Source organism: Bufo bufo, chromosome 4 (genome assembly GCF_905171765.1).
Source record: "Bufo bufo chromosome 4, aBufBuf1.1, whole genome shotgun sequence".
Classification (NCBI taxonomy): Eukaryota; Metazoa; Chordata; class Amphibia; order Anura; family Bufonidae; genus Bufo; species Bufo bufo.
The window spans coordinates 611,234,532-611,258,026 of NC_053392.1; the positions used below are offsets into that span (position 1 = coordinate 611,234,532).

The 23,495-nt window shown below is 49.5% G+C and overlaps 1 protein-coding gene and 1 long non-coding RNA gene across 2 annotated transcripts in view; one reads left to right on the top strand and one right to left on the bottom strand.

Moving 5' to 3' along the window:
• Positions 1 to 23,495, bottom strand: part of BABAM2 (BRISC and BRCA1 A complex member 2) — a 203,603-nt gene that overhangs the window by 115,802 nt on the left and 64,306 nt on the right. The gene's annotated exons all lie outside the window — the stretch shown is intronic.
• Positions 1,842 to 19,899, top strand: LOC120999652. The gene is made up of 3 exons (XR_005778580.1): positions 1,842 to 2,032; positions 3,078 to 3,083; positions 19,890 to 19,899. It is a non-coding gene; the product is annotated as an uncharacterized LOC120999652 (long non-coding RNA).

Genomic DNA, 23,495 nt, shown 5'->3' on the forward strand with positions numbered 1-23,495 from the left:
TCTATTAGTGCCAGCGATGTGCAGTCCGCAAAATGCGGAACGCACATTGACGGTGTCTGTGTTTTGCGGATCCGCAAAACACACACGGATGTGTGAATGGACCCTAACTTGGGTGTATCCCCCGCTTTTACATGTAGGATAGCCTCCTTACTGTCTTACATTTAGACCATTTTTTACGCTAAAAACCAGGCCCACTTTTTCAGACCTGGCGTGATCGGGGAGACTTCGCAGATTGCAGCGCAAAAGACCTTTCTGTGCCATAAATACAGCAAATTTAGGCGTATTTCTGTTTGATAAATGACCCCCAATGAGTAATGAGTTCCCCTCCTGTCCATTGTGTCTATGGCCCACAGCGGCTGCCGTAAAGCATATCTGTAAATGCTGCTAACAACAGCTCAGGCAAGATGGCCGCCCCCATAATCATGGACAGCAAACAGAGTAAAAGAAATCTACAATCAGAAAATAAAAACTGATTAGAAAAAGGGTCTGTGTCATTATCTGATTTAGGCCTCAAGCACATGGCCGTTGTGCGGCCGTTCAGTGCATTGGGAACCGCAATTTGCGGTCCCCAATGCATGGGCAACATACGTGCGTCGGCCAGGACGGATCGAGACCCATTCAACTTGAACGGGTCCGTGATCTGTCCACACCGGAAAAAATATAGAACACGTTCTAATTTTTTGCGGTGCGGAGGCACGGACAGTAACACCACGGAAGCGCTCCGTAGTGCTTCCGTGGGGTTCCGTGCCTCCGTTCCGCACCGCAGCTCCCAACTGCGGACCCATTCAAGCGAATGGGTCCGCATCCGTGATGCGGGGTGCACACGGCCGGTGACCGTGTATTGTGGACCCGTTGTGCGCGGGCTGCAATACAGCCATGGCCGTGTGCATAAGGCCTTAACTGGCAGAACATAACTGACATTACCATTGACACCTATCATCAGTCATCTCATTATCATCACAGGCAGGTACAGAGAATCCCCCAGAAGAAGCGATGGCTCATCTCCTAACCCTCTCTGCATAATTACCTGTGCACTAGTCACAGAGCATGCTCACTGGCAGTCAATAGGTGATGGTCACAGCTCACCTCTTCCCCCTCCCTGCACAATCACCTCTGCTCAGATCACAGAGCATGCCTCAATGCTCTCCCATAGAAGACAAGGAGTCATTTCCAGACTTCTACGACAGGCTCCTAAGTTCACACAGCTGTAAAGCAAATCTCTGACTGCTGTTAACCATGGTTCAGACAAGATGGCCGCCCGGTGATTATGTACAGAGGACAGGCCACTCACTGAGGACGAGCTCAACAAAAGACGTCAGCACAAGGATAGAACGCGGCAAATAAAAGCAGCCGTGATAGCTGCGCGATTAATGCTGCGTCATTGTGGTGACTGGAATGCGGCCGCACATTCCCAGTAGTGCTGGCTAGACAGACGCCGCATAGCTCGCTAATCCCACGGCAATGCAGAAGGAAATCTGACAGCGGCTGAGAGCGAGCGGACAAAGTCTAAGAACATCAGAGAACATGTTACATCAAGATGTCTGCTCCAGTCACATACAAAGCTGCATCCAATTATAGGGTGTATATAATAAAAAACTTCTGATTTTATATTGTCATGTGAGAAGTGTCAAAAGACGTCACCACGTTCTCTCGGCTCTGATCTCCTTCTTGCTCTCTTATAGATCTGTCGTATCTATCTATCCATCAAATCAGCTTTATTGGCAGGACTAAGTACATTTAAGCATTGCCAAAGCAAATGGGAAAAAAGTGCGTAAGGATGGGGGATGGGGACACACCTAGGGCGGGGGTATAGGGATAGGGACACGTCCAGGGTGGGGGTATAACAGTCCATGGTATATCAGGCTCCTCTCAGTCTATGGCAGGCAGTAATATATTGCGCTTCTATGGCCGCTGTGTTCACCTCTTCCCCCAGCAGTATGGAGAGTCCCTCTTCCTCCTCCATGGAGGTGAAGTCTGGGCAGAGATCAGACAGTCTCCTGAGGTGAGTCTCCCTCACTGCTGAGTATTTGGGGTCTTATCCTCCACGGCCTCCTGGTCGCACTGCTGGCACAGTCTGCTCTCCCTGGGCATGTACCTCTGTCGGTGATGCCCGGATTCGATGAGCAGGCTGTGGGCGCTCAGTCTATACCGGCTCAGGATCTGTCAGTCTCTGGGGTTGGAGAGTTTCTCCAGATATGGGGCAGTTTGTACTCCCTCTGCAGGCTCTGGTATACTGTCAGCTTCTGGGACGTTCTTATGTCGTTCCTCCAGGCGCTGATACTCTTTGCTCTTGTGTATCGTCCTCTGGATTTCCCTCTTTGTCAGGCTGTACTGGTTGGTGGCTTGGGCAGGATGGGTTTGGGTGACTTGTTCCCGGGTGCTTCGCTTTTGCGTGGTCCGCTTCTTGGTGCAGCAAGGCTTTGTGATGGTAGGAGCTGGGACTGCTGCTATCTATCTAATATCTATCTCCCTATCTAGATAAAGAGGAACAAGGCAGCATTCCAGTCTTGGGGTATTACACCCAATGCATTCGGTGTAATAAAAGATCCACATATTTTTCACCAAGACCAGCATGCTGCCTTGGCTAACCTTAGGAGTACTGCTATTGTTTAGTTTGTTATCTATCTTATCTATCTCATATCTATCTAATATCTATCTATCTATCTCATATCTATCTATCTATCTATCTATCTATCTATCTCATATCTATCTAATATCTATCTATCTCATATCTATCTATCTATCTATCTATCTATCTATCTATCTATCTATCTCATATCTATCTTATATATCTCATATGTATCTCTCTATGTGAGCTTCTGGAGACCTGTATAATGTACGGCACAGCCGCGGTCACTGCGTGTCAGGGGCAGATCACATGACTTAATCCCACCGACTGGAAGTGAGCGCCGTGCTTACTGGAAGCGCGGATTACTGCCAGCAGGCGCTGCTCCCGGGCACAGGCACTACATCTGTTCCCCACAATCACAATAGCAGGAACCTAATCCCTCAAAGAACAGGAGCATGACCGGCAGCCGCATCAGTGTCCCCCGGCACCGGATGTCACCAGAGCAAAGCAGCAGGTACAAAATCCATCTCATCTGACGCCACCGCTGCGGGTCTGTCCTATTAACACTGGAAACTTTTTATACTTTGTAGATACTGCGATGCCTACAGCAGGGTCTGGGGGTGGAGCACATATGCAGTACGGATACAGAACAAATCCACTTCTGATCAGAAGGTCGATTGGCTCAAGCCGGTCCATACCAACCAGAGTGCTCGGGTTCTAAGCGCCATTTAACGGACATCATTTTTTTATATGTGCTCCCAAAATCATCTTTCAGGACGTTTTTTTATATACCGAGTTTTCTAGTGTTTTTTCTTCTTTACTTTATTTAGCGGTACCATCTTCCGAAAGTATTTTTCCCTGTGATCTTATTCTGCATCCCTAAACTGTAACTGGAGCATCCACAGGGGCCACCCTCCCTGCCTTTACACAGAGTCATCATCCGCAGTGCCCCAGATGGCACAGTGCACCCTTTTTGTTTTTATGAGGCTTAGGCAGAAAGCATGCAGCCCCTTCCTCCCTCTCTGCTCTGTCTCTTCAACTACTGAAGATCAGCTTATTAGTGAAGGCTGAGGCAGAGAACATGCAGCTCCATCCCCTTCCTCCCTCTCTCCCCTGTCTCTTCAACTACTGAAGATCAGCTTATTAGTGAAGGCTGAGGCAGAGAACCTGCAGCTCCATCCCTTCCTCCCTCTCTCCCTTGTCTCTTCAACTACTGAAGATCAGCTTATTAGTAAATGCTGAGGCAGAGAACCTGCAGCTCCATCCCCTTCCTCCCTCTCTCCCTTGTCTCTTCAACTACTGAAGATCAGCTTATTAGTAAATGCTGAGGCAGAGAACCTGCAGCTCCATCCCCTTCCTCCCTCTCTGCTCTGTCTCTTCAACTACTGAAGATCAGCTTATTAGTAAAGGCTGAGCCAGAGAACCTGCAGCTCCCATCCCCTTCCTCCCTCTCTCCTCTGTCTCTTCAACTACTGAAGATCAGCTTATTAGTAAATGCTGAGGCAGAGAACCTGCAGCTCCATCCCCTTCCTCCCTCTCTCCCTTGTCTCTTCAACTACTGAATATCAGCTTATTAGTAAATGCTGAGGCAGAGAACCTGCAGCTCCATCCCCTTCCTCCCTCTCTCCCCTGTCTCTTCAACTACTGAAGATCAGCTTATTAGTGAAGGCTGAGGCAGAGAACCTGCAGCTCCATCCCCTTCCTCCCTCTCTCCCCTGTCTCGTCAACTACTGAAGATCAGTTTATTAGTAAAGGCTGAGGCAGAGAACCTGCAGCTCCATCCCCTTCCTCCCTCTCTCCCCTGTCTCTTCAACTACTGAAGATCAGCTTATTAGTGAAGGCTGAGGTAGAGAACCTGCAGCTCCATCCCCTTCCTCCCTCTCTCCCTTGTCTCTTCAGTTACAGAAGATCAGCTTATTAGTAAAGGCTGAGGCAGAGAACCTGCAGCTCCATCCCCTTCCTCCCTCTCTCCCCTGTCTCTTCAACTACTGAAGATCAGCTTATTAGTGAAGGCTGAGGCAGAGAACCTGCAGCTCCATCGCTTCCTTGTCTCTTCAACTACTGAAGATCAGCTTATTAGTAAATGCTGAGGCAGAGAACCTGCAGCTCCATCCCCTTCCTCCCTCTCTCCCCTGTCTCTTCAACTACTGAAAATCAGCTTATTAGTGAAGGCTGAGGTAGAGAACCTGCAGCTCCATCCCCTTCCTCCCTCTCTCCCTTGTCTCTTCAGTTACAGAAGATCAGCTTATTAGTAAAGGCTGAGGCAGAGAACCTGCAGCTCCATCCCCTTCCTCCCTCTCTCCCCTGTCTCTTCAACTACTGAAGATCAGCTTATTAGTGAAGGCTGAGGCAGAGAACCTGCAGCTCCATCCCTTCCCCCCTCTCTCCCTTGTCTCTTCAACTACTGAAGATCAGCTTATTAGTAAATGCTGAGGCAGAGAACCTGCAGCTCCATCCCCTTCCTCCCTCTCTCCCTTGTCTCTTCAACTACTGAAGATCAGCTTATTAGTAAATGCTGAGGCAGAGAACCTGCAGCTCCATCCCCTTCCTCCCTCTCTCTTCAACTACTGAAGATCAGCTTATTAGTAAATGCTGAGGCAGAGAACCTGCAGCTCCATCCCCTTCCTCCCTCTCTCCCTTGTCTCTTCAACTACTGAAGATCAGCTTATTAGTAAATGCTGAGGCAGAGAACCTGCAGCTCCATCCCCTTCCTCCCTCTCTGCTCTGTCTCTTCAACTACTGAAGATCAGCTTATTAGTAAAGGCTGAGCCAGAGAACCTGCAGCTCCCATCCCCTTCCTCCCTCTCTCCTCTGTCTCTTCAACTACTGAAGATCAGCTTATTAGTAAATGCTGAGGCAGAGAACCTGCAGCTCCATCCCCTTCCTCCCTCTCTCCCTTGTCTCTTCAACTACTGAATATCAGCTTATTAGTAAATGCTGAGGCAGAGAACCTGCAGCTCCATCCCCTTCCTCCCTCTCTCCCCTGTCTCTTCAACTACTGAAGATCAGCTTATTAGTGAAGGCTGAGGCAGAGAACCTGCAGCTCCATCCCCTTCCTCCCTCTCTCCCCTGTCTCGTCAACTACTGAAGATCAGTTTATTAGTAAAGGCTGAGGCAGAGAACCTGCAGCTCCATCCCCTTCCTCCCTCTCTCCCCTGTCTCTTCAACTACTGAAGATCAGCTTATTAGTGAAGGCTGAGGTAGAGAACCTGCAGCTCCATCCCCTTCCTCCCTCTCTCCCTTGTCTCTTCAGTTACAGAAGATCAGCTTATTAGTAAAGGCTGAGGCAGAGAACCTGCAGCTCCATCCCCTTCCTCCCTCTCTCCCCTGTCTCTTCAACTACTGAAGATCAGCTTATTAGTGAAGGCTGAGGCAGAGAACCTGCAGCTCCATCCCTTCCTTGTCTCTTCAACTACTGAAGATCAGCTTATTAGTAAATGCTGAGGCAGAGAACCTGCAGCTCCATCCCCTTCCTCCCTCTCTCCCCTGTCTCTTCAACTACTGAAGATCAGCTTATTAGTGAAGGCTGAGGTAGAGAACCTGCAGCTCCATCCCCTTCCTCCCTCTCTCCCTTGTCTCTTCAGTTACAGAAGATCAGCTTATTAGTAAAGGCTGAGCCAGAGAACCTGCAGCTCCCATCCCCTTCCTCCCTCTCTCCTCTGTCTCTTCAACTACTGAAGATCAGCTTATTAGTAAATGCTGAGGCAGAGAACCTGCAGCTCCATCCCCTTCCTCCCTCTCTCCCTTGTCTCTTCAACTACTGAATATCAGCTTATTAGTAAATGCTGAGGCAGAGAACCTGCAGCTCCATCCCCTTCCTCCCTCTCTCCCCTGTCTCTTCAACTACTGAAGATCAGCTTATTAGTGAAGGCTGAGGCAGAGAACCTGCAGCTCCATCCCCTTCCTCCCTCTCTCCCCTGTCTCGTCAACTACTGAAGATCAGTTTATTAGTAAAGGCTGAGGCAGAGAACCTGCAGCTCCATCCCCTTCCTCCCTCTCTCCCCTGTCTCTTCAACTACTGAAGATCAGCTTATTAGTGAAGGCTGAGGTAGAGAACCTGCAGCTCCATCCCCTTCCTCCCTCTCTCCCTTGTCTCTTCAGTTACAGAAGATCAGCTTATTAGTAAAGGCTGAGGCAGAGAACCTGCAGCTTCATCCCCTTCCTCCCTCTCTCCCCTGTCTCTTCAACTACTGAAGATCAGCTTATTAGTGAAGGCTGAGGCAGAGAACCTGCAGCTCCATCCCTTCCTTGTCTCTTCAACTACTGAAGATCAGCTTATTAGTAAATGCTGAGGCAGAGAACCTGCAGCTCCATCCCCTTCCTCCCTCTCTCCCCTGTCTCTTCAACTACTGAAGATCAGCTTATTAGTGAAGGCTGAGGTAGAGAACCTGCAGCTCCATCCCCTCCCTCCCTCTCTCCCTTGTCTCTTCAGTTACAGAAGATCAGCTTATTAGTAAAGGCTGAGGCAGAGAACCTGCAGCTCCATCCCCTTCCTCCCTCTCTCCCCTGTCTCTTCAACTACTGAAGATCAGCTTATTAGTGAAGGCTGAGGCAGAGAACCTGCAGCTCCATCCCTTCCCCCCTCTCTCCCTTGTCTCTTCAACTACTGAAGATCAGCTTATTAGTAAATGCTGAGGCAGAGAACCTGCAGCTCCATCCCCTTCCTCCCTCTCTCCCTTGTCTCTTCAACTACTGAAGATCAGCTTATTAGTAAATGCTGAGGCAGAGAACCTGCAGCTCCATCCCCTTCCTCCCTCTCTCTTCAACTACTGAAGATCAGCTTATTAGTAAATGCTGAGGCAGAGAACCTGCAGCTCCATCCCCTTCCTCCCTCTCTCCCTTGTCTCTTCAACTACTGAAGATCAGCTTATTAGTAAATGCTGAGGCAGAGAACCTGCAGCTCCATCCCCTTCCTCCCTCTCTGCTCTGTCTCTTCAACTACTGAAGATCAGCTTATTAGTAAAGGCTGAGCCAGAGAACCTGCAGCTCCCATCCCCTTCCTCCCTCTCTCCTCTGTCTCTTCAACTACTGAAGATCAGCTTATTAGTAAATGCTGAGGCAGAGAACCTGCAGCTCCATCCCCTTCCTCCCTCTCTCCCTTGTCTCTTCAACTACTGAATATCAGCTTATTAGTAAATGCTGAGGCAGAGAACCTGCAGCTCCATCCCCTTCCTCCCTCTCTCCCCTGTCTCTTCAACTACTGAAGATCAGCTTATTAGTGAAGGCTGAGGCAGAGAACCTGCAGCTCCATCCCCTTCCTCCCTCTCTCCCCTGTCTCGTCAACTACTGAAGATCAGTTTATTAGTAAAGGCTGAGGCAGAGAACCTGCAGCTCCATCCCCTTCCTCCCTCTCTCCCCTGTCTCTTCAACTACTGAAGATCAGCTTATTAGTGAAGGCTGAGGTAGAGAACCTGCAGCTCCATCCCCTTCCTCCCTCTCTCCCTTGTCTCTTCAGTTACAGAAGATCAGCTTATTAGTAAAGGCTGAGGCAGAGAACCTGCAGCTCCATCCCCTTTCTCCCTCTCTCCCCTGTCTCTTCAACTACTGAAGATCAGCTTATTAGTGAAGGCTGAGGCAGAGAACCTGCAGCTCCATCCCTTCCTTGTCTCTTCAACTACTGAAGATCAGCTTATTAGTAAATGCTGAGGCAGAGAACCTGCAGCTCCATCCCCTTCCTCCCTCTCTCCCCTGTCTCTTCAACTACTGAAGATCAGCTTATTAGTGAAGGCTGAGGTAGAGAACCTGCAGCTCCATCCCCTTCCTCCCTCTCTCCCTTGTCTCTTCAGTTACAGAAGATCAGCTTATTAGTAAAGGCTGAGGCAGAGAACCTGCAGCTCCATCCCCTTCCTCCCTCTCTCCCCTGTCTCTTCAACTACTGAAGATCAGCTTATTAGTGAAGGCTGAGGCAGAGAACCTGCAGCTCCATCCCTTCCCCCCTCTCTCCCTTGTCTCTTCAACTACTGAAGATCAGCTTATTAGTAAATGCTGAGGCAGAGAACCTGCAGCTCCATCCCCTTCCTCCCTCTCTCCCTTGTCTCTTCAACTACTGAAGATCAGCTTATTAGTAAATGCTGAGGCAGAGAACCTGCAGCTCCATCCCCTTCCTCCCTCTCTCTTCAACTACTGAAGATCAGCTTATTAGTAAATGCTGAGGCAGAGAACCTGCAACTCCATCCCCTTCCTCCCTCTCTCCCCTGTCTCTTCAGTTACTGAAGATCAGCTTATTAGTAAATGCTGAGGCAGAGAACCTGCAGCTCCATCCCCTTCCTCCCTCTCTCCCTTGTCTCTGCAGTTACAGAAGATCAGCTTATTAGTAAATGCTGAGGCAGAGAACCTGCAGCTCCATCCCCTTCCTCCCTCTCTCCCTTGTCTCTGCAGTTACAGAAGATCAGCTTATTAGTAAATGTTGAGGCAGAGAACCTGCAGCTCCATCCCCTTCCTCCCTCTCTCCCTTGTCTCTGCAGTTACAGAAGATCAGCTTATTAGTAAAGGCTGAGGCAGAGAACCTGCAGCTCCATCCCCTTCCTCCCTCTCTCCCTTGTCTCTTCAACTACTGAAGATCAGCTTATTAGTAAAGGCTGAGGCAGAGAACCTGCCGCTCCATCCCCTTCCTCCCTCTCTCCCTTGTCTCTGCAGTTACAGAAGATCAGCTTATTAGTAAATGCTGAGGCAGAGAACCTGCAGCTCCATCCCCTTCCTCCCTCTCTCCCTTGTCTCTGCAGTTACAGAAGATCAGCTTATTAGTAAATGCTGAGGCAGAGAACCTGCAGCTCCATCCCCTTCCTCCCTCTCTCCCCTGTCTCTTCAACTACTGAAGATCAGCTTATTAGTGAAGGCTGAGGTAGAGAACCTGCAGCTCCATCCCCTTCCTCCCTCTCTCCCCTGTCTCTTCAACTACTGAAGATCAGCTTATTAGTAAAGGCAGAGGCAGAGAACCTGCAGCTCCATCCCCTTCCTCACTCTCTCCTCTGTCTCTTCAACTACTGAAGATCAGCTTATTAGTGAAGGCTGAGGCAGAGAACCTGCAGCTCCATCCCTTCCTTGTCTCTTCAACTACTGAAGATCAGCTTATTAGTAAATGCTGAGGTAGAGAACCTGCAGCTCCATCCCCTTCCTCCCTCTCTCCCTTGTCTCTTCAGTTACAGAAGATCAGCTTATTAGTAAAGGCTGAGGCAGAGAACCTGCAGCTCCATCCCCTTCCTCCCTCTCTCCCCTGTCTCTTCAACTACTGAAGATCAGCTTATTAGTAAATGCTGAGGCAGAGAACCTGCAGCTCCATCCCCTTCCTCCCTCTCTCCCTTGTCTCTTCAACTACTGAAGATCAGCTTATTAGTAAATGCTGAGGCAGAGAACCTGCAGCTCCATCCCCTTCCTCCCTCTCTCTTCAACTACTGAAGATCAGCTTATTAGTAAATGCTGAGGCAAAGAACCTGGAACTCCATCCCCTTCCTCCCTCTCTCCTCTGTCTCTTCAGTTACTGAAGATCAGCTTATTAGTAAATGCTGAGGCAGAGAACCTGCAGCTCCATCCCCTTCCTCCCTCTCTCCCTTGTCTCTGCAGTTACAGAAGATCAGCTTATTAGTAAATGCTGAGGCAGAGAACCTGCAGCTCCATCCCCTTCCTCCCTCTCTCCCTTGTCTCTGCAGTTACAGAAGATCAGCTTATTAGTAAATGCTGAGGCAGAGAACCTGCAGCTCCATCCCCTTCCTCCCTCTCTCCCTTGTCTCTGCAGTTACAGAAGATCAGCTTATTAGTAAAGGCTGAGGCAGAGAACCTGCAGCTCCATCCCCTTCCTCCCTCTCTCCCTTGTCTCTTCAACTACTGAAGATCAGCTTATTAGTAAAGGCTGAGGCAGAGAACCTGCCGCTCCATCCCCTTCCTCCCTCTCTCCCTTGTCTCTGCAGTTACAGAAGATCAGCTTATTAGTAAAGGCTGAGGCAGAGAACCTGCAGCTCCATCCCCTTCCTCCCTCTCTCCTCTGTCTCTTCAGTTACTGAAGATCAGCTTATGTTTCTAAACATATTTATTAGTATAGTAGCAAGAATGACAAAAGTTCACAAAGTATGCATGTGAATATATATATCTACAGTACATATATAAAGAAGGACGTACAGTATATATGTATGTATGTCCTGCGATCACTCAAAAACGCAACTATTGATTTCAACGAAACTTGGTATACACATCCCTTGCTACCTGGAAATAAATCTTGTGGGGGTCTCAGCTCTCTAGGACGTACCGTTCCTGAGATATTCCCCAAAAAATTACCTGCATTAGCCAATACAAGCCTGAAAGTCTTTCTCTTCATATTCCAACTGCCATACACACAGTCACATGTCCCTTATCAGCCAATAGAAGCTCGCCGGCCCTTAGTCTCCACATACACACAGTTTTACTCCAGGTTTCCATAACAACCCAGCCATTTTTCTTCACTGCTGTAGGTCAGCTTCAGGTTAGGGCTACACGACAATAAGTCGCACGACACATAGGGCACAACTACACTGCTACAGGTGTCGCACAATCTTTTATAATGATGGATTTTTTGCAACTGTCGTGTCGCAGTCGCAGCATGTCACATGTCGCAGTGCAACACTATAGATTACCATTATAAAAACTGTTGAGACAAAATGTCGCGCGACACAAGTAGCAGTGTAGCCCTAGCATTAAAGAGGCAGGGTGCTGTGGAGGTCACTGTTAAGGGGGCGGACACTGTGGAGGTCACTGTTAAGGGGGCAGGGTACTGTGAGGTCACTGTTAAGAGCGTAGGCCCCTGAGGAGGTCACTGTCAAGGGAGTGGGGTGTTGTGAAACTTACTGTTAAAGGGGCGGGCTGCTGTGAAGGTCAAAGTTAAGGGGATGGGCTGCTGTGGAGGTCCCATTTTAAAGTGGCGGGGCACTGTGGAGTTCACTGTCAAAGGGGCGGGGTGCTATTGAGGTCACTGTTATGGGGGATACTGTTGATATCTTTTAACGACACACACAAACATTAAATTAAATAGATGAAATATACCAGTACAAAGCCGTGTCCTTCTGCTAGTAAGAAATAAACATAGGCCTCCAATATAAATGGAGAGGTTTGGTCTGGGAAAACAGGTATTTTCCTCCCAGCATGTGCTGCTGGGCTGATTTACAGCCAAATGAGGTCAAATACCGGGCCGGATTTTAAATGCCGTTCCGGATTTTGACAGCACCTGGCTGTCCTTAAATAGGCAGCTGGGCTCAGAAGCCATGTCTCTGTGTTGGGATCTGGGAGCCTTGTGTCTGGATGAAGGCTTACTACCTGTATGGCGTGAAAACAGGTTGGTGCTGCTATCAGCAAGGACTCTGAGGCAGAATTGCCGCATGGTGTGAATTAACACCAACACCGCAAGGTGACTTTTTGTTTGTTTATGAGGCTTGTTTTGTCACTTGCCTAAAGTGTGAATAAAACACTGAACGATTTGATCCAAAGAACTTGTTGTTGCCCTTATACTGCGTCCGCTAATCCTGTCCACCAGAGCGAAACCCCACAAAGGGTAACGTCAAATATAGTTTGAAGAGGCATGAAATAAGAGAAGAGAACAGATGTAGGACGGTAGGAACATAACCTACAAAATGAGCTACATGAATAATGCAGTGCTAGAAGAACAGGGCTCCACTCCCATGACTCTCCTGGCCCGGAATTGAAGGGGTGAGGGAGGAGAAATGGGAGCAGTCAAGTCTTCTATGAACTATTGCAGTGGCGTTGCTAGGGCTGGTGTCACCCAGTGCGGTAGAAAATGGTGTCACAACCCCCGCCCCCCCCCCCCCCAAAGCTAGAGCTCCAGCACCCCCTTTTCCCCCTGGCAGCAGCTCACCTAGGTCAGGTGCACCCCACCGAGACACCAAATGCTGTTCAATCTCTTCTGGTGACCGCTTCTTCGTGTGGTCATCGTGTTCTGACCTGTGCGGACGAGTCACGTCGGGGACGACCATCAAGCTCCACCCTGACGTCCCTTCATGTCCTTCACTGAGCCTGCCGACCGACCCAAGCGGTAACGGGGGGGGCTTTGTATAGTAAACAGACCGCTGACGTGGGGGGGGAGGCTAAGCAGACAGATCGCCGACGGGGGGTGGCGGGTTGCTAGCAGTCAGATCGCTTACCGGGGCGGATTAAATGCATGTGAGGCCCGGGGCCATCTACCCCACATGGGCCCCTCCCTCCATTATAGTTTCATTTTTTAGGTGCAGCTCAATCCCATCTGAGTGATTGTACCGAGCGCAGTGCTATCAAATGGACGGCGCGGTGCTTGGTAACGAGCAGAGAGGCTGCGGCGCTCACCTTAACATCGCGGTCTCTTCAAACAGCTGATTGGTGGGGGTGCCAGGAGTCGGACCCCCACCATCTCATAACTCTCTGTGTACAGTCACAGTGAACTATTGTGTTATGTGGGGTGTTACATAGGACTGCAGGGAACATCTACTACATTATCTGTACACAGAAGGTTATCACTGTTATCTGGGCTGTTACATAGGACTGCAGGTGACATCTACAAATTAAAATCTTAGCCCGCTCTACATATAGGGGAATACAGCACCACACAATTCTTACTTCTAGTGACATCTCCTGTCATGTAGATCTTCTCTTTCCTCTTCTCCTCCGTCTGACCCAGACCGCCATGACTAATTCTTTCAGCCACATCTCGTCTCTACAGAGTTTGTTACAGACAAGTTAGATTTCTCATAATTGGGGTCATTTATCAAACAGGTGTAAAGTACAACTGGCTTAGGTGCCCACAGCAACCATTCAGATTCCACCTTTCATTTTCCAAAGAAGCTGTTAAAAATTAAAATCTGGAATCTGATTGGCTGCTAGGGGCAACTAAGCCAGTTCTACTTTACACCAGTTTGATAAATTACCCCAAATGTCCCTATAGTGTCTACAGCAATTATAATGTCCCCTAGAGACCCCCAGTAAAATAACACCCTATATTCTGCTCCAGGTAATAATGTCTGTATAGTGTCCCCAAAAATAATGCCCCCTAATAATAATTTTCCCCACACTGCCCCCATATAGTAATTTGCCCCACACTGCCCCATATAGTAATTTGCCCCTACATTGCCCCATATAGTAATTTCCCCACACTGCCCCCATACAGTAATTCCCCCCACACTGCCCCATATAGTAATTTCCCCCACACTGCCCCATATAGTAATTTGCCCCACACTGCCCCATATAGTAATTTCCCCCACACTGCCCCATATAGTAATTTCCCCCACACTGCCCCCATATAGTAATTTCCCCCACACTGCCCCCATATAGTAATTTGCCCAACACTGCCCCATATAGTAATTTCCCCCACACTGCCCCCATATAGTAATTTGCCCCCACTGCCCCATATAGTAATTTCCCCCACACTGCCCCATATAGTAATTTCCCCCACACTGCCCCCATATAGTAATTTCCCCCACACTGCCCCCATATAGTAATTTGCCCAACACTGCCCCATATAGTAATTTCCCCCACACTGCCCCCATATAGTAATTTGCCCCACACTGCCCCATATAGTAATTCCCCCCACACTGCCCCATATAGTAATTTCCCCCACACTGCCCCCATATAGTAATTTCCCCCACACTGCCCCCATATAGTAATTTGCCCAACACTGCCCCATATAGTAATTTCCCCCACACTGCCCCCATATAGTAATTTCCCCCACACTGCCCCATATAGTAATTTCCCCCACACTGCCCCATATAGTAATTTCCCCCACACTGCCCCCATATAGTAATTTCCCCCACACTGCCCCAAATAGTAATTTCCCCCACACTGCCCCATATAGTAATTTCCCCCACACTGCCCCCATATAGTAATTTGCCCCACACTGCCCCATATAGTAATTTCCCCCACACTGCCCCATATAGTAATTTCCCCCACACTGCTCCATATAGTAATTTCCCCCACACTGCCCCCATACAGTAATTTCCCCCACACTGCCCCCATATAGTAATTTCCCCCACACTGCCCCCATACAGTAATTTCCCCCACACTGCCCCCATATAGTAATTTCCCCCACACTGCCCCCATATAGTAATTTCCCCCACACTGCCCCCATATAGTAATTTGCCCAACACTGCCCCATATAGTAATTTCCCCCACACTGCCCCCATATAGTAATTTGCCCCCACACTGCCCCATATAGTAATTTGCCCCACACTGCCCCATATAGTAATTTGCCCCACACTGCCCCATATAGTAATTTGCCCCACACTGCCCCATATAGTAATTTCCCCACACTGCCCCCATATAGTAATTTGCCCAACACTGCCCCATATAGTAATTTCCCCCACACTGCCCCCATATAGTAATTTGCCCCCACACTGCCCCATATAGTAATTTGCCCCACACTGCCCCATAGAGTAATTTGCCCCACACTGCTCCATATAGTAATTTGCCCCACACTGCCCCATATAGTAATTTGCCCCACACTGCCCCATATAGTAATTTGCCCCACACTGCACTCCCATGAAATAATTTCCCCCACACTGCACCTCCTAAAGTAATTTGGCCCCACACTGCCCACCATGAAGAATTTGCCCCCACACTGCCCCATGAAGTAATTTGCCCCCAAGTAATAATCTGCCCCCACATGAAGTGATTTGCCCCCATTTAATAATCTGCCCTCCCCCCCCTGAACTGATTTGCTACCACACTGCCCCATGTCCTCCTCTGCCCCCCCCTCCCCCCAAATTTGGCACACACAGAAAATAAAAATAAAAAAACTATGAAAAGCTAATACTTACCTGTGTCCGGCATGGTGAGGCAGGCGCGCATTCTTCGTTATCCTGCGTCCCTCCCGGCACAGGCACGCAATGACGCCATCACGCATGCCTACGCCGGGATTTCACTACCACATAGGCCTCAGATCTACTAGGCCTGAAGCCTATGGAGGTGATCGGCGGCGGGGCAGGGAACTATTCGCTCCCGCCGTGCCCCGCCGCAGAATGTGGGCGTTCGGGTCGGCGTTAAGCCCCCCAGGGATTCCAGGCCCGGGGCTATTATAATCCGCCACTATGTCCGGCGGGTGACTCGCCCTATCAGACTGGTGTCATCCGATGCGGCCCGCACCCCCCTCCTAACGCCACTGAACTATTGTAATTATCAGAAAAACAAGAAATACTGCAAGTTAGGAGAGCTGGCACTGAAGATCAGCTTATTAGTAAAGGCAGAGAACCTGCAGCTCCATCCCCCTCCTCCCTCTCTCCTCTGTCTTTTCAGTAACTGTCTTATTGAAGTTCAGCTTTTTAATGAAGGTTGAGGCAAAAAGCCTGCAGCTTCATCCCCTCCTTCCCGCTCTCTTCTGTCATTCCAGTTACTGTGTGACTGAAGATCAGTGTTTTAGTGAAGGCTGAAAGAAGAGAAACTGCAGCTCCATCCCCCTCTTCCCTCTCTCTGAAGGTTTAGGCAAAGAGCCTCTAGCTCCATCCCCCTCCTTCCTCTGAGTTTTCAGTTACTGTGTTACTGAAGGTCAACCTTATAGTGGGGGTTGAGGCAGAGATCCTGCAGCACCATCCCCCTCCTCATTTCCAGACTCTTTGGTTAGAAAATGTGATAAAAAACTCTGACTTTTGTGCTTGGTGCAGTTGTCACGTCCCTTCCTGCTCCACAATGAGCAGAGGTAAAAAATAAATAAAAAGAAAGTGTTTCGGGCTTTATCCGTAACTCCCATTGAAGTGTACGGAGCTCTCCCCCATCCACTGTGCGTCTGAATACAGGATCAGGTGGTCACCCACCAGGTGGCATCGGGACCCCCTTTCTCAGTATAGGTGTGGGCCTCAGAGGTGGAAACGGCAACTATCAGATGGGAAGAATGATGTCACGGATCTGTAACTGTATACCCTGGGATAGGAACTAAGTGGTAAAGCCGACGACATCGGGGGGAGGGGCATTTGAAATATAAAGCTGAAAAAGCAAATAAAACGTAACGTTTTGGGTGAGTTTTTGACATTCTCAGCATTAAGACGCGAGCGCTCGGCCAAATCCAACGGAAGATTTATTTACTTATTAGAGTCATGACACATTTCCCACCTTCGGTTTTCGGCGCGTGGTGTTTGCAGCTCTATATTTAGACTTGGCAGCGCAGGCGCTTGTGGTTTACAGCTTAGATAGAGTTATGCAGAGTTACGCTACCTGGAGGGGCTCGTTGTGAATAGCGGAGCGGCGGTACGGGCAGGTGAGGATGGGGCAGCCTCGGTCGGTAATGCCCACCTACCTGGCTGGGAATTTAACATCCATGTCACAGGTCGACTGCCACCGAGGATTGTTTTACGTAGTGCGCGGTTGGTATTTGTTAAAGGGGTTGTCCGAGTGTTTAAAACTGATGACCTATCCTCAGTCTCTGATCGGGTGGGGTCTCCAGTCAGCGTGGCGGCCTCTTCCTAGACCTGTGACGTCACCTTCATCGGTCACGTGGCCCAGGCGCAGCTCAGTCCATTCAAGAGAATGAGGCTGAACTGCAGTACCAAGCATAGCCACTATACGGCGCTGTGTGAGGAGGCCACAGCACTGTAGGCTCATCAAACAGCTGATTGGTGGGGGTCCCAGGTGTCGGACCCCCGCCTATCCTAAGGATAGGCCATCAATATCAGAATCTTGTAAAACCCCATTTAAAATCTCAAGCTACTGTAATATGCTGGTAGCCCAATGGGGTGGGTGGGTGCATGGACCCCGCACAGAGGCGTATATAACCTCTCGGAACCAAAAAACATTGGAGACTATGGAGGCACTGTGCTCCTTTGTACAGATCTTGGGTGGCTGAAGTAGGAAATAATTTAAAGGGATTGTCCAGAATTACAAAAACATGGCTCCTTTCTTCCACAAAGCACCACAGGTGTCTATGGTGGTGTCTGGAATTAAAACTCCATTCCATTCAAATGAATTGGGACGACCTGCAATACCACGCCTGTCCTGTGGATAATGGTGGCGCTCATTCTGGAAGAAAGCAGCCATTTTTCTTTTCAATCCTAGTCAACCCCCTGCAATAATGGATAATGCGATTCGACAGAACAGCTTTCCGCTTTTAACCTTGTAAAATCCGGCGACAGATTCCTTCCCGTGATCAAAGGACGATGAGAAAGACACGAAAACGTCCTCCTGTCAACACGTCCGCTGTGAGGAGGTTGTGGGCAGCGCCTCTCCCCGTCAGGACGGCTTCATCCCGCCGCGCAGAACCGGTTCTTAATCTGCATCGCTCACAGGGGATTACGCCGTATCTGCTCCTTTATGAGCACCAATTATCTCCCAGGGGTAACATATTTCGCCAATTATCCGATCACCGCTGGCACGTTGATCCCCGGCTGTTTGTGTGGAGCTGAAAAGAACAATTAACCGGAGAGTCGCTACACAAAGCAGCTAATAGGCTTCCCGGCTGTGATGATGGATGTAGCAGAGCTCATGGTGCGCTCGCCACGACATCTGACTTCTACATTTCGTTGCGCGAGGTTTGGGCCCAAAACGGGAAGCGGCACTACTGAGGGATTCTGATGACCTTGTGTAGATTTAGATCAAAGCAGAAATATTAACGCCCTACCCCTCCTCATCAGGAGTGTTGGCGGCTTGAATGGAGCAAGCTTGGCTATGCTATTGAGCTGAATGAAGCGGCAGCGCGGGGGCCCTCGTCTTCATCACTGGTGGGGGGCCCAGCCATCAGACCTCCACTGATCAGACACCTAGGGGATAAGGATCAGATCGGCCTGGGAGGTCACACCCCGGGGACATGTTCACATCTCATTTTTGGCGCACGTCAAGCGGACACCAGAAAAAACATAGAAACGTGTGATGTACCCCCTACCCTCCCTCCGTATGACATCAGTATGCTCTATGGGTATATGGTTGGCAGTTTTCTCCCTTTAGGCCTCGTTCACATTTCCACGTCTGTGTCACATCCGTGAAAAAAAGCATACGTGTTTCATCCGTGAAGATGTCTGTGAAGGATCCGTGGTTGGTCCGTTTTTACCATCCGCGTGTTATCCATAATTCCCGGACGTTGCTCAGCTGAAAAATTAATTTCCAAAGAATCTCCCATCAGCGTTCAGCGAAAAACAGACACAACGAGGATGCCGTCCGTGTGGTGTCCGAGATTTTCACGCACGGTTGCTAGGAGACGATCGGGATGGGGACCCGATCATTATTATTTTCCCTTATAACATGGTTATAAGGGAAAATAATAGCATTCTGAATACAGAATGCATAGTACTATAGGGCTGGAGGGGTTAAAAAAAAATAAAAATAAAAATTTAACTCGCCTTAATCCACTTGTTCGCGCAGCCCGGCTTCTCTTGTGTCTTCTTCTTTGCTGTGCAGGAGGAAAAGGACCTGTGGTGACGTCACTGCGCTCATCACATGGTCCGTCACATGATCGATTGCCATGGTGATGGATCATGTGATGGACCATGTGATGAGCGCAGTGACGTCACCACAGGTCCTTTACCCAGGTCCTGAAGAAAGAAGTCAGAAAAGAAGCCGGGCTGCGCGAACAAGTGGATGAGGTGAGTTAAATCTTTTTTTAAATTTTTTTTAACCCCTCCAGCCCTATTGTACTATGCATTCTGTATTAAGAATGCTATTATTTTCCCTTATAACCATGTTATAAGGGAAAATAATACAATCTACACAACACCGATCCCAAACCTGAACTTCAGTGAAGAAGTTCGGGTTTGGGTACCAAACATGCCGATTTTTCTTACGCGCGTGCAAAACGCATTAAAATGTTTTGCACTCGCGCGGGAAAAATCGCGCATTTTCCTGCGACGCACCCAGATCTTATCCGGCCCTAAAACATGTCGCCCGTGTAAAAGCGGCCTTATAGTTATTTATAATGCTGTGTGTCTCTGCTTGACCTTAATGCTACAGAATCATAGCGACATAAAGCTGTCAGTATGATTCTGTCACAATAAGGTCCTGCAGAGACACACAGCATTATAATCAGTATACTGCCCTGCGCTCCAGCAAGTCCAGAACGAAGGATCACGCTCACACACGGAGCGCGATTCCCGCCATGGACTCGATCGTGTGAAACAGCCCTAAAACTGCTGACAGACTCCCTTTGAAGGGAATCTATCACCAGTTTTCTGCTGCCCTCAATTTTACATCCTAACAGCTCCAGCGCCTGACAATGAGTCCCCATATTCATGAGCTCACCGCTCTCTCCGCCCACCTGCTTCTGATTGACAGATTTTTTTTTCCATATAAATCAGCAGCAGGTGGGCGGGGAAAGCCAGGAGCTCATGAATATGGGGACTCATTGGCAGGCACTGGAGCTGTTTAGCACAAGATTTTGGCAAAACGACCGCTTCAATTAAAGAAAGTGACCCAGCATTTTGCTAAGGAGACCCGTCACCTGTTTATGTTGCCCTTAGATAAGACATAAAACCGGTGACGGATTCCCTTTAACCCCTTGGTGACATATGACGTACTAGTGCGTCACAGCAGGAAGGGACTTCCCGCAAATTGACGTACTAGTGCGTCATGATGATCGGGCAGGCACCAGATCAATGCAGGGGCCGGGCCCCTGTTGTATCCGCTTGCATTGCTGTGAACGCCGATGCCACCGGATTACCCCACTTATATGCTGCAATCAACACTGACCGCAGCATATAAGAGGATCACAGAGGGGGAGGGGGCTCCCTCTGCTTGTTCATCGGCCCCCTGCTTTGCGGTGACAGGGGGCCGATGGCTGCCATGGCAACCCCAGGCCTCACAAAGGCCTCGGGGTCTGCCATGTACGGAAGACCCAGGCTGGGTCTTACTGGCACACTGTCAGTGTAAACTGACAGTTTCAATGCAGTAAAATGCCCCTTTCCCTTCATCAAACGATTTGTAATAAAATTAGGCTCCTCTCTCTCTGCAACTGCCGCGTCCTCTGCACTTCGACAAGGCCGGGCACTGTAAACATGATCACCCCTGTCTTCTCCTGAAGTCTCGCGCTGCGCCGTGCCCTTTAGTATCCAGCACTGGCGCAGTACAGGAATGAGGCTCACTGACTGATCTATTCTGTACTGCACCTGCACAGCACAGCATGAGTCTCTAGGTGTAACGGTAACGCCCCCATTGCTCCTAGAGGCTCATTTGCATATAGTAAAACATCCTTTTTCTCAGCAATGCGGGCACATGTGAACATGGGACCAACACAGACGTCTTCAGCTGCCGAGCGCACATGTAACAGGTCAGTCAGTGTCATAGGGACAAAAACAGAAGTCATAAAAGGAAAGGGAATCTCTCAGTAGTGCAGCCTCAGGCTTCGGGCCTGTAATGCCGAGTGATTCTAGCTCAGCCTAGAAGTAAGATATTACAAGACGACACGTCTCACGGACGCTGAGGGGACTTTCTCTTCTGTGGTTTTCATCCGATCTGTCATCCGAGGACAAGGGACACAAACCCTAAGCTCTGAGAAGAGATTTCTACTGTGAAGCACAAGACCAAAGGGCGGCGATAAAACCCGTCTCTGTACGCTGCCCGTTAACCCTTTCCATGGGGAGAACACGGCTCTGCTGACAGTAAGGCCCCTTTCACACGGGCGAGTATTCCGCGCGGATACGATGCGTGAGGTGAACGCATTGCACCCGCACTGAATACCAACCCATTCATTTCTATGGGGCTGTTCACATGAGCGGTGATCACTTGTGCGTTGCGTGAAAATCGCAGCATGCTCTATATTCTGCATTTTTCACACAACGCAGGCCCCATAGAAGTGAATGGGGCTGCGTGAAAATCGAAAGCATCCGCAAGCAAGCGCGGATGCGGTGCGATTTTCACGCACGGTTGCTAGGAGACGATCGGGATGGAGAACATGGTTATAAGGGAAAATAATAGCATTCTGAATACAGAATGCATAGTAAAACAGCGCAGGAGGGGTTAAAAAATAAATAAATAATAATTTAACTCACCTTAGGGCTCTTTCACACTTGCGTTCTTGTCTTCCGGCATAGAGTTCCGTCGTCGGGGCTCTATGCCGGAAGAATCCTGATCAGGATTATCCTAATGCATTCTGAATGGAGAGAAATCCGTTCAGGATGCATCAGGATGTCTTCAGTTCCGGAACGGAACGTTTGTTGGCCAGAGAAAATACCGCAGCATGCTGCGCTTTTTGCTCCGGCCAAAAATCCGGAACACTTGCCGCAAGGCCGGATCCGGAATTAATGCCCATTGGAAGGCATTGATCCGGATCCGGCCTTAAGCTAAACGTCGTTTCGGCGCATTGCCAGACCCGACGTTTAGCTTTTTCTGAATGGTTACCATGGCTGCTGGGACGCTAAAGTCCTGGCAGCCATGGTAAAATGTAGTGGGGAGCAGCATACTTACCGTCCGTGCGGCTCCCCGGGCGCTCCAGAGTGACGTCAGGGCGCCCCACGTGCATGGATGACGTGATCACATGGACACGTCATCCATGCGCATGAGGCGCCCTGACGTCATTCTGGAGCGCCCCGGGAGCCGCACGGACTGTAAGTATACTGCTCCCCCGCTCCTATGGCAACCAGGACTTTAATAGCGTCCTGGCTGCCATAGTAACACTTGCGTTTTTCCGGATCCGGTGGGCACCCTTCGGCAAATGGAGTGCACGACGGATCCGGACAACGCAAGTGTGAAAGAGGCCTTAGTCCACTTGATCGCGGCCCGGCATCTCCTTCTGTCTCCTTTGCTGAACAGGACCTGTGGTGAGCATTAATTACAGGTAAAGGACCTTTGGTGACGTCACTGCGGTCGTCACATGATCCATCACATGATCTTTTACCATGGTGATGGATCATGTGATGACCGGAGTGACGTCACCAAAGGTCCTTTACCTGTAATTAATGCTCACCACAGGTCCTGTTCAGCGAAGGAGATGCCGGGCCGCGATCAAGTGAACTAAGGTGAGTTAAATTATTATTTATTTATTTTTAACCCCTCCAGCGCTAGTTTACTATGCAGTCTGTATTCAGAATGCTATTATTTTCCCTTATAACTAATGTTATAAGGGGAAATAATACAATCTACAGAACACGGATCCCAAGCCTGAACTTCTGTGAAGAAGTTCGGGTTTGGGTACCAAACATGCGCGATTTTTCTCACGCGAGTGCAAAACACATTACAATGTTTTGCACTTGCGCAGAAAAATGTGTTCCCGCAACGCACCCGCACATTTTCCCGCAACGCCCGTGTGAACCCAGCCTAACAGGGCTTCCATTCATTACAGTTGTATCCAGACAATGAGCAAACGGCTGGACTCCAGACTGATACATTGTAGCAGATGCCTGGACTCCAGACTGATACATTGTAGCAGATGCCTGGACCCCCCCCCCCCCCAGACTGATACATTGTAGCAGATGCCTGGACCCAAGACTGATACATTGTAGCAGATGCCTGGACACCCCCCCCCCCGACTGATACATTGCAGCAGATGCCTGGACCCAAGACTGATACATTGTAGCAGATGCCTGGACCCAAGACTGATACATTGTAGCAGATGCCTGGCCCCCCCCCCCCCAGACTGATACATTGTAGCAGATGCCTGGACCCAAGACTGATACATTGTAGCAGATGCCTGGACACCCCCCCCCCCGACTGATACATTGCAGCAGATGCCTGGACCCAAGACTGATACATTGTAGCAGATGCCTGGACTCCAGACTGATACATTGTAGCAGATGCCTGGACACCCCCCCCCCCCCAGACTGATACATTGTAGCAGATGCCTGGACCCAAGACTGATACATTGTAGCAGATGCCTGGACCCCCCCCCCCCCCGACTGATACATTGCAGCAGATGCCTGGACCCAAGACTGATACATTGTAGCAGATGCCTAGACACCCCCCCCCAGACTGATACATTGTAGTAGATGCCTGGACCCCCCCCTTCCCCAGACTGATACATTGTAGCAGATGCCTGGACTCCACCTTCCCCAGACTGATACATTGTAGCAGATGCCTG